Source organism: Lissotriton helveticus, chromosome 7, assembly GCF_964261635.1.
Source record: "Lissotriton helveticus chromosome 7, aLisHel1.1, whole genome shotgun sequence".
Taxonomy (NCBI): domain Eukaryota; kingdom Metazoa; phylum Chordata; class Amphibia; order Caudata; family Salamandridae; genus Lissotriton; species Lissotriton helveticus.
In genome coordinates, this window is record NC_136068.1 from 1,834,392,922 (window position 1) to 1,834,406,834 (window position 13,913).

Below are 13,913 nucleotides of genomic sequence, written 5' to 3' on the forward strand. Positions count from 1 at the left end.
ATCCTGCTTGGTTGGGTTGCAAATAGCCCGATTCCTCCACAAAATTTGAGAGGCAGTTGGTGACGTGGGCCTCCAACATTTTGGACAAAAAGGGCAGCAGGGATATAGGCCGGTAGTTCGTAAGGTCCAATGGATCAATACCAGGTTTCTTCGTGAGGGGTATCAGTAGGGCCTGCTTGAAGCTGCTAGGAACCGTCCCTGAAATGAGCGAGTTATTAAGCAGGGACATCATACTGTTGGGAATGGCACGACCAATTTCCTTCATAATTTGAGGGGGACAGACATCCATAGGGGAGCCAGATTTGACTCTGGCTAATAGCTCTGAAAAGACTTTCAAATCGATAAGGGGAAAAGAATGTAAGGTTAGGGGATTAAAAGAAATATCATCCACAGGGGCACACATTGGGAGTGTGGAGATGTGCTGTTTGATCAATAAAATCTTTTCATTGAAGAAATCATTCAGGGAGTTACATAGTGCTTGTGTAGGAACAACCGGAGGAGAAGTTCTTTCGTCATTGCAGAGGTCGTTCACTATCCTGAAGATTTCCTTCGACTTGTTAGTGGAGTTTAAAATTTTGGATGAGAAATAGGCGGTCTTATGGTTTAGTAGTACTTTTTGGTATGCCTTTCTTGCTAGGCAGTAAGTAGCCCTAGCTAGAGGGCAATACTGAGAGCGCCAAGCCCTTTCCTGTTGCCTCACTTCCAATTTTAATTTTTTTAGCTCAGGAGTGAACCATTTGTGTGCATCCATACTCCTAGCGCTGCAGAGGCGTGTGGGTGGAGCGTAAATATTAATCGCAGAGGAAAGCCATTCTTTAAATCGAGAGTCAGCCTCCTCCACGTTAGTACTCTCTAAGGGAAGGGAAGTATTTAAAAAATTTAAATACTCGTGCGTGTGCTTTTCATTTTGGGCCATGCTATTGACCTTTGCGTGCGTCTTTTTATTAAAGACTCAAAGCAAAAACATTATCCCAACAGGTATGAATAAAGAAGACAATTTATATTGCATGCACAGGGCATTACAAAGGTCAGAAAAAGGAGACACTTATTCACACATTTTTAAATCCAAAAATGATCTTTAGTTTCTTGATAATCGAAAACTATGAAGATAAATTCATGCCACAGGGAATATGTACAGCACGTAATTAGAAAAATCAGAAGACAACCGATAATACTTGGTGCTCAATATGTACAAGTGAAAAGGTGGCGACGCAAGTGAAAGTGAGTGAACAGCAATAAACGGCGCAGGTGAGCAAGGTGATATATACAGTGACTAGCTCAACAAGTGACCAATATTCAAAATGACTTTATATAATACACATTGCAATTTTTTGTCACAGCTGAATGCGCCTATAATTTACGCTGTGAAGTCGAAGACGTTTCGGTCCTTATTGAATGCGGACCATCATCAGGACTGGGTTGTCTCATTTGGAGTGCTGTCGGGAAAGCAGGACATGGGTTAGGGTCCTAGGGTACTGGGTAATGGGTAATCAAATTACATTACTAGTGGTGAGGGGACGGGAACAGATGTGGCGTGGAAGGGGACCAGTGGGAGTCCCGCACCTGAAATCATGGTTGTACAGGGGTATGGTGATGATTAAGGACCGGCGTTAGAAAGTGAGGTAGGGCATGTGTGGAGTAATACGTCCTTGATTGTGAGCCAAGTGACCAGCTGATAGGTGGGTATGACAATTAATCATCAAGGGGGCGAAAAAGAGTAGGTATCCACCCATGCACGTGTGATATATGGACACAGAATACCGGGAGCCGGTGTTACCTGTAGGCAAGAAAATTCGGAATCCTCATCCGAGGATCTGGCATGCAGAATTCTTTGCTTCTATATGATACAGCGAGAGAGACTAGTTTTATGTAAAAACAAGTCGCACTGTGAATTTAAACAAGCCATACTGCGAGTATTTGCAAAAGTACCTCAGTGTTCTACGTCTACTCCGGTCAAGGCAGGTAAAATTTGTGGACCGTTATGTTCGGTAGACTGAAGGACCTGAAACCGAGAGAAACGGTCAGGATCCGTGGTGTAATTATATGGGACATGGTGAAACGCGGCGCGATATAGTACAAGCTTACCGGAATCATCGAGGGAGCCGGTCACGTAATAAATACGCGTGGGCAGCCAGACAAAGGGTCAGGGGGTCAGGGTCTAATCGCTGCTCGGATCAACCACTCGCTGCAGTGGAAAAGTTACCGGAAAGGCAATGTGTAACTAGGGGGGCGGGGTCGGCAGTCAGTGGGCGGGAGTGGGCGGGACTGGAGGGCAAGGAGAAACTAAAAGGGGACGAAGGATAGAAACAACTAATGACATGTAGGGAGACCCGGGTAAAATTGATTAATGTAAGGTGCAGTAACCAACAGCAACTAACCAGAAAATTATTGCATACAACAATCGTGGTCTCTCACATCATGTATATTCAAAAAGTTATTGAGTGCCATATATATATACTGCTGAACAACCATGTTGCAGAACAATTAATATAAACAATAAACATAAACAATTCCATACAGACCTAGTCAGGGTATTTCAACAATATAAACGGGAAAGGTTCATACGATGGAGTTAATAATACATTCTAATGTAACCAGCTATAAATAGATTGGCAGAGCAGTTGGATAGACAGGAAACAAGTACAATGTATCACAGGGCTGCTAGGTGGTCACAGTATTATTCCACTCATCAAGAGTATTGAGCCCGGATGCCACAGAATCACAAATGGTCATCCACTTACATTCAGCTTTATTTAACAACCTCTTGATATCTCCTCCCCGAACAGGGAGGGATGGATTGTCAATCACTTGCCAGGCAATGTCTGTATCTAGATGACCTGAATCAATAAAGTGTGGTACTAAAGGGGCAGTGAGTACTTTGCAATTGATACTGCTCTTATGCTGGATGATCCTTTGTTTGATCATTTGAGTCGTTTGCCCTATATAAATAAGGCCACAGGGACATGTAATGGCATGAACCACGTTCTGTGTTCTACAGTTAGTATGTGTCTTCAATTTGTATGTCCGATCTTTATAGGAGAAGACCTTGGTGTTTTTGGTCAGTTCGCAAACACTACAGTTCTGGCATTTAAAGTGTCCCACCACTGGACCCAGTCCCCATGCCGCGGTGATGGTGTGTTTTTCTTTTATGGGCTGTGGCCATGTAATGGCATGTACCAGGTGATTAGCGATGTTTCGGCCACGCTGGTAAGAGAACAAAGGTGGATCCATGAAAGATTCGTGTATTCGAAGTATTGGCCAGTTCTTCTTAATGATTTTGTTAACTTCATTGCTGTGCGGGCTGAATGTAGATACAAAAGGGATCCGGTTCACGGTCTTCTTAGGTTGTGGTGAAAGGAGTGTCTCCCTGTGGCAATACCATGCCCTTTTTCTGGCTTGAGTGACCAGACGTCGTGGGTAGCCTCTGTGAATAAGTTTTTTCATTAGGACCTCCGCCTCCCTAAAATAATCCTTTCGCCACTTGCAGTTACGTCTGATGCGTAAAAATTGTCCATATGGTAAGCCATCTCGTAAGCCTCTCGGGTGGTAACTTGAATATTCCAACAAGGTGTTTTTCTCCGTAGGTTTTCGGAACAGAGTGGTGCCCAATTTGCCATCTTCTGCATGAATTATCACATCCAAAAATGGAAGGTCGTTGGTTTTCTTCTCATTTGTAAATTTCAGATGTTCCTGTGCCTGGTTGAGCCATTGGTTGAATGAATTCAGTAAAGGGGTATCTCCATTCCAAATCATAATAATATCGTCAATGTATCGACGCCATAAAGAAATTTGAGGAAAAAATGGATTTGTAGGTGTAAGAATTACATATTTCTCCAAATCATGAACAAACAAAATTGAAAAGTTTGGGGCAAAACAAGCACCCATGGCGACGCCCTTCACTTGCAAGTAGAAGATGTTGTTATACAAAAAGTAGTTGTTCTGAAGGGCAATCCGTAGTAGCGACATAATAAATTCCGTGGGAATCTTAGTAGGTCGGGGTCTTGATTGAAGGAGTTCCCGTATCACATGGAGGCCCTCATCATGTGGGATGTTAGTATAGAGGGATTCAATATCCATGCTTACTAGTAGTTGGGTTGTACTATCATAGGGTAAATCCTCTATTGTATTTATAAAATCAGTAGTATCGTGAATGAAGGTATCAGTACAGGGAACGAATTCTTTGATAATCGCATCAATGTATTTTCCCAGCGGCTCCAGGATGGATCCACAACCAGATATTATTGGTCTTCCCGGTGGGTTGTGTTGATCCTGTGTATCTTGGGTAAGATATATATCCCAGGAGTCCTGGGGCTGGGGTTATTCAAGAATTCAAATTCCTTTGTAGTGATGATGTTAAGATCCTTCGCTTCCTGTGTAACTGTCAGTATTTTTAATCGGATATCTTCCAATGGATCTTTGGACAGAGGATTGTAATGGTTGCGATTAGAAAGTTGTCTCTGTATTTCCTGATCATATTTGTCATGGCTGGTAACTACAATCACCCCACCCTTGTCTGCTGGTTTTTATAACAAGTTCTGCATTGTTTTTTAGAGACATCAGGGCTTGTTTTTCGGCCATTGGTAGATTGTAAGGTGTAAAGCAGGTTTAGATTTTAAGTTCATAACATCTCTCATGACTAGATGTTCAAACGATAAGATCTCGGAGGGCATAAGGTGAGACGGGGGATTGAAGGTGGAAGGAGGTCGGAAAGGTGAAAGGGTAGTCATCGGGGAGTCCTGTTTGTCACCAAAAAATTGCTTAAGCCTGATTCTTCTAAAGAACTTAAGAAGATTAGTTTGAAGTTCCAGGAAATCTGTACGTTCAGTAGGTACAAATGTAAGTCCTCTGGAAAGCAGGGACGTTTCGTCATGGTTAAGACAATAATAAGATAAATTGAAGATAGGTATGGAGAGATCACCGGTAACTTCTGGATCAATGGTGTTTATTGTGGGGGCCCCCATTGGTAAAAACGGTTGCGTGTTTGTCGGTCCCCTGCGAAGGTAGGTTGATACTGTCGATTTCTTGTTCCTCGGTTTTGAGGTAGAGGTTGGCCGCGTCCCCGGCCTCTGGCTAAAAAAACGCTTAGTAATAATGGCTGGGGTCTGTTATTACTTCCTGATGTACTCGGGGCCTGGCCCGGATCGGTTTCTTCCCCTGAGGTATTGGAGGAATCGAAAAAGTGATTCTTTGATTATTTCTGAATCGCCCCCAATTGCGTGTTCTAGCGGGAGTAAAAGGAGTGTTGTAGTACTCGTCTTTTAGATAAGGATATGTTTGTTCCACTTTGTAATATTTAATATCCTTTTCAATCTTGTTCACCTTTTTATTGTATTCAAATGTATTAAATGTGGCAATAGTGGAGGCTATCTTCTCAAGTAAGGACTTGGCATCTGTTAGTGAAGAATCAGCTAGGATACATTTTTCCAATTCAGCTATTTCTTCAAGTTCACGGCGGCTATGTTCAATTGCAGTGTCTATGCCGAGGACCATCCAGTGCCTACAGCAGGTGGTCGCTAGGTGACTGAACTTGGTACGGAATAGGGGGTCAGTCGTGAAAATGGCTGGAGTATTACGGATCTGTAAACCCAATGGAATCACTCCTGACCTGAGGTAATCTGTCAACATACGGGCATGTAGATCTGTCCGAATTTGTTTTTTCTTAAGTTGTTCTAATTTCTCCAAATTTGCCCTTGAAGTATTGGAAGTGGGAGTGGAAACGGGAAGAATGGGAGTGGCAGAAATAAGTGAAGGACCAACCATCAATGATTGGATATATTCTTCAGAATATGTGAGGGTCTCCTTAGACATCGTATGTGTACCACAAAGGTCACACACAGAGTAAATCCAATTACTTGGATAAAAGGATCTATACCCAAGGGGTATGGACTCTCGCAGCTCAGCAGCTGCTCACAATCTTGTAAGTGAAAACAGGAGTGTGACCCATAAACCAATCGGGATTGGGGTTCAAAGGTTCAAAGCAAAAACATTATCCCAACAGGTATGAATAAAGAAGACAATTTATATTGCATGCACAGGGCATTACAAAGGTCAGAAAAAGGAGACACTTATTCACAAATTTTTAAATCCAAAAATGATTTTTAGTTTCTTGATAATCGAAAATTATGAAGATAAATTCATGCCACAGGGAATATGTACAGCACGTAATTAGAAAAATCAGAAGACAACCAATAATATTTGGTGCTCAATATGTACAAGTGAAAAGGTGGAGACGCAATCGAAAGTGAGTGAACAGCAATAAACGGCGCAGGTGAGCAAGGTGATATATACAGTGACTAGCTCAACAAGTGACCAATATTCAAAATGGCTTTATATAATACACATTGCAATTTTTTTGTCACAGCTGAATGCGCCTATAATTTACACTGTGAAGTCGACGACGTTTCGGTCCTTATTAAATGCGGACCATCATCAGGACTGGGTTGTCTCATTTGGAGTGCTGTCGGGAAAGCAGGACATTGGTTAGGGTCCTAGGGTACTGGGTAATGGGTAATCAAATTACATTACTAGTGGTGAGGGGACGGGAACAGATGTGGCGTGGAAGGAGACCAGTGGGAGTCCCGCACCTGAAATCATGGTTGTACAGGGGTATGGTGATGATTAAGGACCGGCGTTAGAAAGTGAGGTAGGGCATGTGTGGAGTAATACGTCCTTGATTGTGAGCCAAGTGACCAGCTGATAGGTGGGTATGACAATTAATCATCAAGGGGGCGAAAAAGAGTAGGTATCCACCCATGCACGTGTGATATATGGACACAGAATACCGGGAGCCGGTGTTACCTGTAGGCAAGAAAATTCGGAATCCTCATCCGAGGATCTGGCATGCAGAATTCTTTGCTTCTATATGATCCAGCGAGAGAGACAAGTTTTATGTAAAAACAAGTCGCAATGTGAATTTAAACAAGCCATACTGCGAGTATTTGCAAAAGTACCTCAGTGTTCTACGTCTACTCCGGTCAAGGCAGGTAAAATTTGTGGACCGTTATGTTCGGTAGACTGAAGGACCTGAAACCGAGAGAAGCGGTCAGGATCCGTGGTGTAATTATCAGCTGGTCACTTGGCTCACAATCAAGGACGTATTACTCCACACATGCCCTACCTCACTTTCTAACGCCGGTCCTTAATCATCACCATACCCCTGTACAACCATGATTTCAGGTGCGGGACTCCCACTGGTCCCCTTCTACGCCACATCTGTTCCCGTCCCCTCACCACTAGTAATGTAATTTGATTACCCATTACCCAGTACCCTAGTACCCTAACCCATGTCCTGCTTTCCCGACAGCACTCCAAATGAGACAACCCAGTCCTGATGATGGTCCGCATTCAATAAGGACCGAAACGTCGTTGACTTCACAGCGTAAATTATAGGCGCATTCAGCTGTGACAAAAAATTGCAATGTGTATTATATAAAGTCATTTTGAATATTGGTCACTTGTTGAGCTAGTCACTGTATATATCACCTTGCTCACCTGCGCCGTTTATTGCTGTTCACTCACTTTCACTTGCGTCGCCACCTTTTCACTTGTACATATTGAGCACCAAGTATTATTGGTTGTCTTCTGATTTTTCTAATTACGTGCTGTACATATTCCCTGTGGCATGAATTTATCTTCATAATTTTCGATTATCAAGAAACTAAAGATCATTTTTGGATTTAAAAATTTGTGAATAAGTGTCTCCTTTTTCTGACCTTTGTAATGCCCTGTGCATGCAATATAAATTGTCTTCTTTATTCATACCTGTTGGGATAATGTTTTTGCTTTGAACCTTTGAACCCCAATCCCGATTGGTTTATGGGTCACACTCCTGTTTTCACTTACAAGATTGTGAGCAGCTGCTGAGCTGCGAGAGTCCATACCCCTTGGGTATAGATCCTTTTATCCAAGTAATTGGATTTACTCGGTGTGTGACCTTTGTGGTACACATACGATGTCTAAGGAGACCCTCACATATTCTGAAGAATATATCCAATCATTGATGGTTGGTCCTTCACTTATTTCTGCCACTCCCATTCTTCCCGTTTCCACTCCCACTTCCAATACTTCAAGGGCAAATTTGGAGAAATTAGAACAACTTAAGAAAAAACAAATTCGGGCAGATCTTCATGCCCGTATGTTGACAGATTACCTCAGGTCAGGAGTGATTCCATTGGGTTTACAGATCCGTAATACTCCAGCCATTTTCACGACTGACCCCCTATTCCGTACCAAGTTCAGTCACCTAGCGACCACCTGCTCTAGGCACTGGATGGTCCTCTGCATAGATACTGCAATTGAACATAGCCGCCGTGAACTTGAAGAAATAGCGGAATTGGAAAAATTGATCCTAGCTGATTCTTCACTAACAGATGCCAAGTCCTTACTTGAGAAGATAGCCTCCACTATTGCCACATTCAATACATTTGAATACAATAAAAAGGTGAACAAGATTGAAAAGGATATTAAATATTACAAAGTGGAACAAACATATCCTTATCTAAAAGACGAGTACTACAACACTCCTTTTACTCCCGCTAGAACACGCAATTGGGGACGATTCAGAAATAATCAAAGAATCACTTTTTCCGATTCCTCTAATACCTCAGGGGAAGAAACCGATCCGGGCCAGGGCCCGAGTACATCAGGAAGTAATAACAGACCCCAGCCATTATTACCAAGCGGTTTTTTAGCCAGAGGCCGGGGACGCGGCCAACCTCCACCTCAAAACCGAGGAACAAGAAATCGACAGTATCAACCTACCTTCGCAGGGGACCGACAAACACGCAACCGTTATTACCAATGGGGGCCCCCACAATAAACACCATTGATCCAGAAGTTACCGGTGATCTCTCCATACCTATCTTCAATGTATCTGATTATTGTCTTAACCATGACGAAACGTCCCTGCTTTCCAGAGGACTTACATTTGTACCTACTGAACGTACAGATTTCCTGGAACTTCAAACTAATCTTCTTAAGTTCTTTAGAAGAATCAGGCTTAAGCAATTTTTTGGTGACAAACAGGACTCCCCGATGACTACCCTTTCACCTTTCCGACCTCCTTCCACCTTCAATCCCCCGTCTCACCTTATGCCCTCCGAGATCTTATCGTTTGAACATCTAGTCATGAGAGATGTCATGAACTTAAAATCTAAACCTTGCTTTACACCTTACAATCTACCAATGGCCGAAAAACAAGCCCTGATGTCTCTAAAAAACAATGCAGAACTTGTTATAAAACCAGCAGACAAGGGTGTGGGGATTGTAGTTACCAGCCATGACAAATATGATCAGGAAATACAGAGACAACTTTCTAATCGCAACCATTACAAACCTCTGTCCAAAGATCCATTGGAAGATATCCGATTAAAAATACTGACAGTTACACAGGAAGCGAAGGATCTTAACATCATCACTACAAAGGAATTTGAATTCTTGAATAACCCCAGCCCCAGGACTCCTGGGATATATATCTTACCCAAGATACACAAGGATCAACACAACCCACCGGGAAGACCAATAATATCTGGTTGTGGATCCATCGTGGAGCCGCTGGGAAAATACATTAATGCGATTATCAAAGAATTCGTTCCCTGTACTGATACCTTCATTCGCGATACTACTGATCAAATACAATAGAGGATTTACCCTATGATAGTACAACCCAACTACTAGTAAGCATGGATATTGAATCCCTCTATACTAACATCCCACATGATGAGGGCCTCCATGTGATACGGGTACTCCTTCAATCAAGACCCCGACCTACTAAGATTCCCACGGAATTTATTATGTCGCTACTACGGATTGCCCTTCAGAACAACTACTTTTTGTATAACAACATCTTCTACTTGCAAGTGAAGGGCGTCGCCATGGGTGCTTGTTTTGCCCCAAACTTTTCAATTTTGTTTGTTCATGATTTGGAGAAATATGTAATTCTTACACCTACAAATCCATTTTTTTCACAAATTTCTTTATGGCGTCGATACATTGACGATATTATTATGATTTGGAATGGAGATACCCCTTTACTGAATTCATTCAACCAATGGCTCAACCAGGCACAGGAACATCTGAAATTTACAAATGAGAAGAAAACCAACGACCTTCCATTTTTGGATGTGATAATTCATGCAGAAGATGGCAAATTGGGCACCACTCTGTTCCGAAAACCTACGGAGAAAAACACCTTGTTGGAATATTCAAGTTACCACCCGAGAGGCTTACAAGATGGCTTACCATATGGACAATTTGTACGCATCAGACGTAACTGCAAGTGGCTAAAGGATTATTTTAGGGAGGCGGAGGTCCTAATGAAAAAACTTATTCACAGAGGATACCCACGACGTCTGGTCACTCAAGCCAGAAAAAGGGCATGGTATTGCCACAGGGAGACACTCCTTTCACCACAACCTAAGAAGACCTTGAACCGGATCCCTTTTGTATCTACATTCAGCCCGCACAGCAATGAAGTTAACAAAATCATTAAGAAGAACTGGCCAATACTTCGAATACACGAATCTTTCACGGATCCACCTTTGTTCTCTTACCAGCGTGGCCGAAACATCGCTAATCACCTGGTACATGCCATTACATGGCCACAGCCCATAAAAGAAAAACACACCATCACCGCGGCATGGGGACTGGGTCCAGTGGTGGGACACTTTAAATGCCAGAACTGTAGTGTTTGCGAACTGACCAAAAACACCAAGGTCTTCTCCTATAAAGATCGGACATACAAATTGAAGACACATACTAACTGTAGAACACAGAACGTGGTTTATGCCATTACATGTCCCTGTGGCCTTATTTATATAGGGCAAACGACTCAAATGATCAAACAAAGGATCATCCAGCATAAGAGCAGGATCAATTGCAAAGTACTCACTGCCCCTTTAGTACCACACTTTATTGATTCAAGTCACCTAGATACAGACATTGCCTGGCAAGTGATTGACAATCCATCCCTCCCTGTTCGGGGAGGAGATATCAAGAGGGTGTTAAATAAAGCTGAATGTAAGTGGATGACCATTTGTGATTCTGTGGCATCCGGGCTCAATACTCTTGATGAGTGGAATAATACTGTGACCACCTAGCAGCCCTGTGATACATTGTACTTGTTTCCTGTCTATCCAACTGCTCTGCCAATCTATTTATAGCTGGTTACACTAGAATGTATTATTAACTCCATCGTATGAACATTTCCCGTTTATATTGTTGAAATACCCTGACTAGGTCTGTATGGAATTGTTTATGTTTATTGTTTATATTAATTGTTCTGCAACATGGTTGTTCAGCAATATATACATGGCACTCAATAACTTTTTGAATATACATGATGTGAGAGACCACGATTGTTGTATGCAATAATTTTCTGGTTAGTTGCTGTTGGTTACTGCACCTTACATTAATCAATTTTACCCGGGTCTCCCTTCATGTCATTAGTTGTTTCTATCCTTCGTCCCCTTTTAGTTTCTCCTTGCCCTCCAGTCCTGCCCACTCCCGCCCACTGACTGCCGACCCCGCCCCCCTAGTTACACATTGCCTTTCCGGTAACTTTTCCACTGCAGCGAGTGGTTGATCCGAGCAGCGATTAGACGCTATCCGCGGGCTTCCTGACCCTTTGGCTGGCTGCCCACGCGTATTTATTACGTGACCGGCTCCCTCGATGATTCCGGTAAGCTTGTACTATATCGCGCCGCGTTTCACCATGTCCCATATAATTACACCACGGATCCTGACCGTTTCTCTCGGTTTCAGGTCCTTCAGTCTACCGAACATAACGGTCCACGAATTTTACCTGCCTTGACCGGAGTAGACGTAGAACACTGAGGTACTTTTGCAAATACTCGCAGTATGGCTTGTTTAAATTCACAGTGCGACTTGTTTTTACATAAAACTTGTCTCTCTCGCTGTATCATATAGAAGCAAAGAATTCTGCATGCCAGATCCTCGGATGAGGATTCCGAATTTTCTTGCCTACAGGTAACACCGGCTCCCGGTATTCTGTGTCCATATATCACACGTGCATGGGTGGATACCTACTCTTTTTCGCCCCCTTGATGATTAATTGTCATACCCACCTATCAGCTGGTCACTTGGCTCACAATCAAGGACGTATTACTCCACACATGCCCTACCTCACTTTCTAACGCCGGTCCTTAATGATCACCATACCCCTGTACAACCATGATTTCAGGTGCGGGACTCCCACTGGTCCCCTTCCACGCCACATCTGTTCTCGTCCCCTCACCACTAGTAATGTAATTTGATTACCCATTACCCAGTACCCTAGGACCCTAACCCATGTCCTGCTTTCCCGACAGCACTCCAAATGAGACAACCCAGTCCTGATGATGGTCCGCATTCAATAAGGACCGAAACGTCGTCGACTTCACAGCGTAAATTATAGGAACATTCAGCTGTGACAAAAAATTGCAATGTGTATTATATAAAGTCATTTTGAATATTGGTCACTTGTTGAGCTAGTCACTGTATATATCACCTTGCTCACCTGCGCCGTTTATTGCTGTTCACTCACTTTCACTTGCGTCGCCACCTTTTCACTTGTACATATTGAGCACCAAGTATTATTGGTTGTCTTCTGATTTTTCTAATTACGTGCTGTACATATTCCCTGTGGCATGAATTTATCTTCATAATTTTCGATTATCAATAAACTAAAGATCATTTTTGGATTTAAAAATGTGTGAATAAGTGTCTCCTTTTTCTGACCTTTGTAATGCCCTGTGCATGCAATATAAATTGTCTTCTTTATTCATACCTGTTGGGATAATGTTTTTGCTTTGAACCTTTGAACCCCAATCCCGATTGGTTTATGGGTCACACTACTGTTTTCACGTACAAAATTTTTATTAAAGACAGCACGCAATTGGCCAAAGGCGGGTGCAGTGCTCCACCCATGGCCTATTGGTGTCTATTACGTGCAAAGCAAGACATGTGGTTTTAATGATCGTGCCCAGACACAGGCGCAATAATTGAAACCACATGTCTCGCTGTGGCGCGAACGCGTACCACTCACGGGCTTCTTTTTTTTTTTATCCATTTCACAGGGAAGCAACTAAATGAAAGAAGGAAAGAGAGGTAGGCTGGTCGCGGCACCACTTGCGTATGTCTGGTGTACATAAACTGTGTGAATTGGAGACGCGGATTATAAGATGCCACATGAAGCTGCTGTAGGACTACACCCCACCATTGCTTGCCTATTAAGAGTATCTGGTTGGCTCTGTTGAGTTAGTAAATCCATGTAAAGGCCTGTTATGAGTCTGCTCGCACCCCGTGGGAAGGGGCTGTGTGTGTGTAATGGGAGAACTGCGGGCGGCTCGGTTTGCCCTCCTCCCCTTGTTTGTCTTGAAGCGGTGTTAGTGAGCTAGGTGAGTTTGTTGTGGAGATTGATATTTCAACACCTACAATCGCTGAGGTGTAGGAGGTATTTTTCCCTGTTTGGTATTGTTAGCATAAGGACTTCTTCACCTCTGGAAGGAGCGGTGATTTATTTATTTTTTAATATACGCGCTGCAACATTTTCCTCTGTAGCGCTTAGAGGCTTCACTTGTAAACTTTAAGCGGGTAATGGGAGACACCCGCAGCACTTCCTATGTTGCCGCATATCAGAGGTCTCCACAGGGACTCTTTGCAGGGCTTTAAGTGGGCTAGGTCCTGCCGGTGCAGAGCACTAACAGTTCTAAAAAGTGGGTGCTGAGAGGGTACCTATTGAGTTCTCCATTTTTGCCTTCACCCTTGATGGATGAAGCACAGCCGGCTGTGGATGAAGCACAGCCGTCTGAAGCTCAACTCGGACAAGACGGAGGTCCTCATCCTCGGACAATCCCTATCTGCCTGGGACGACTCCTGGTGGCCCACAACGCTGGGCACCGCACCGACACCCACAG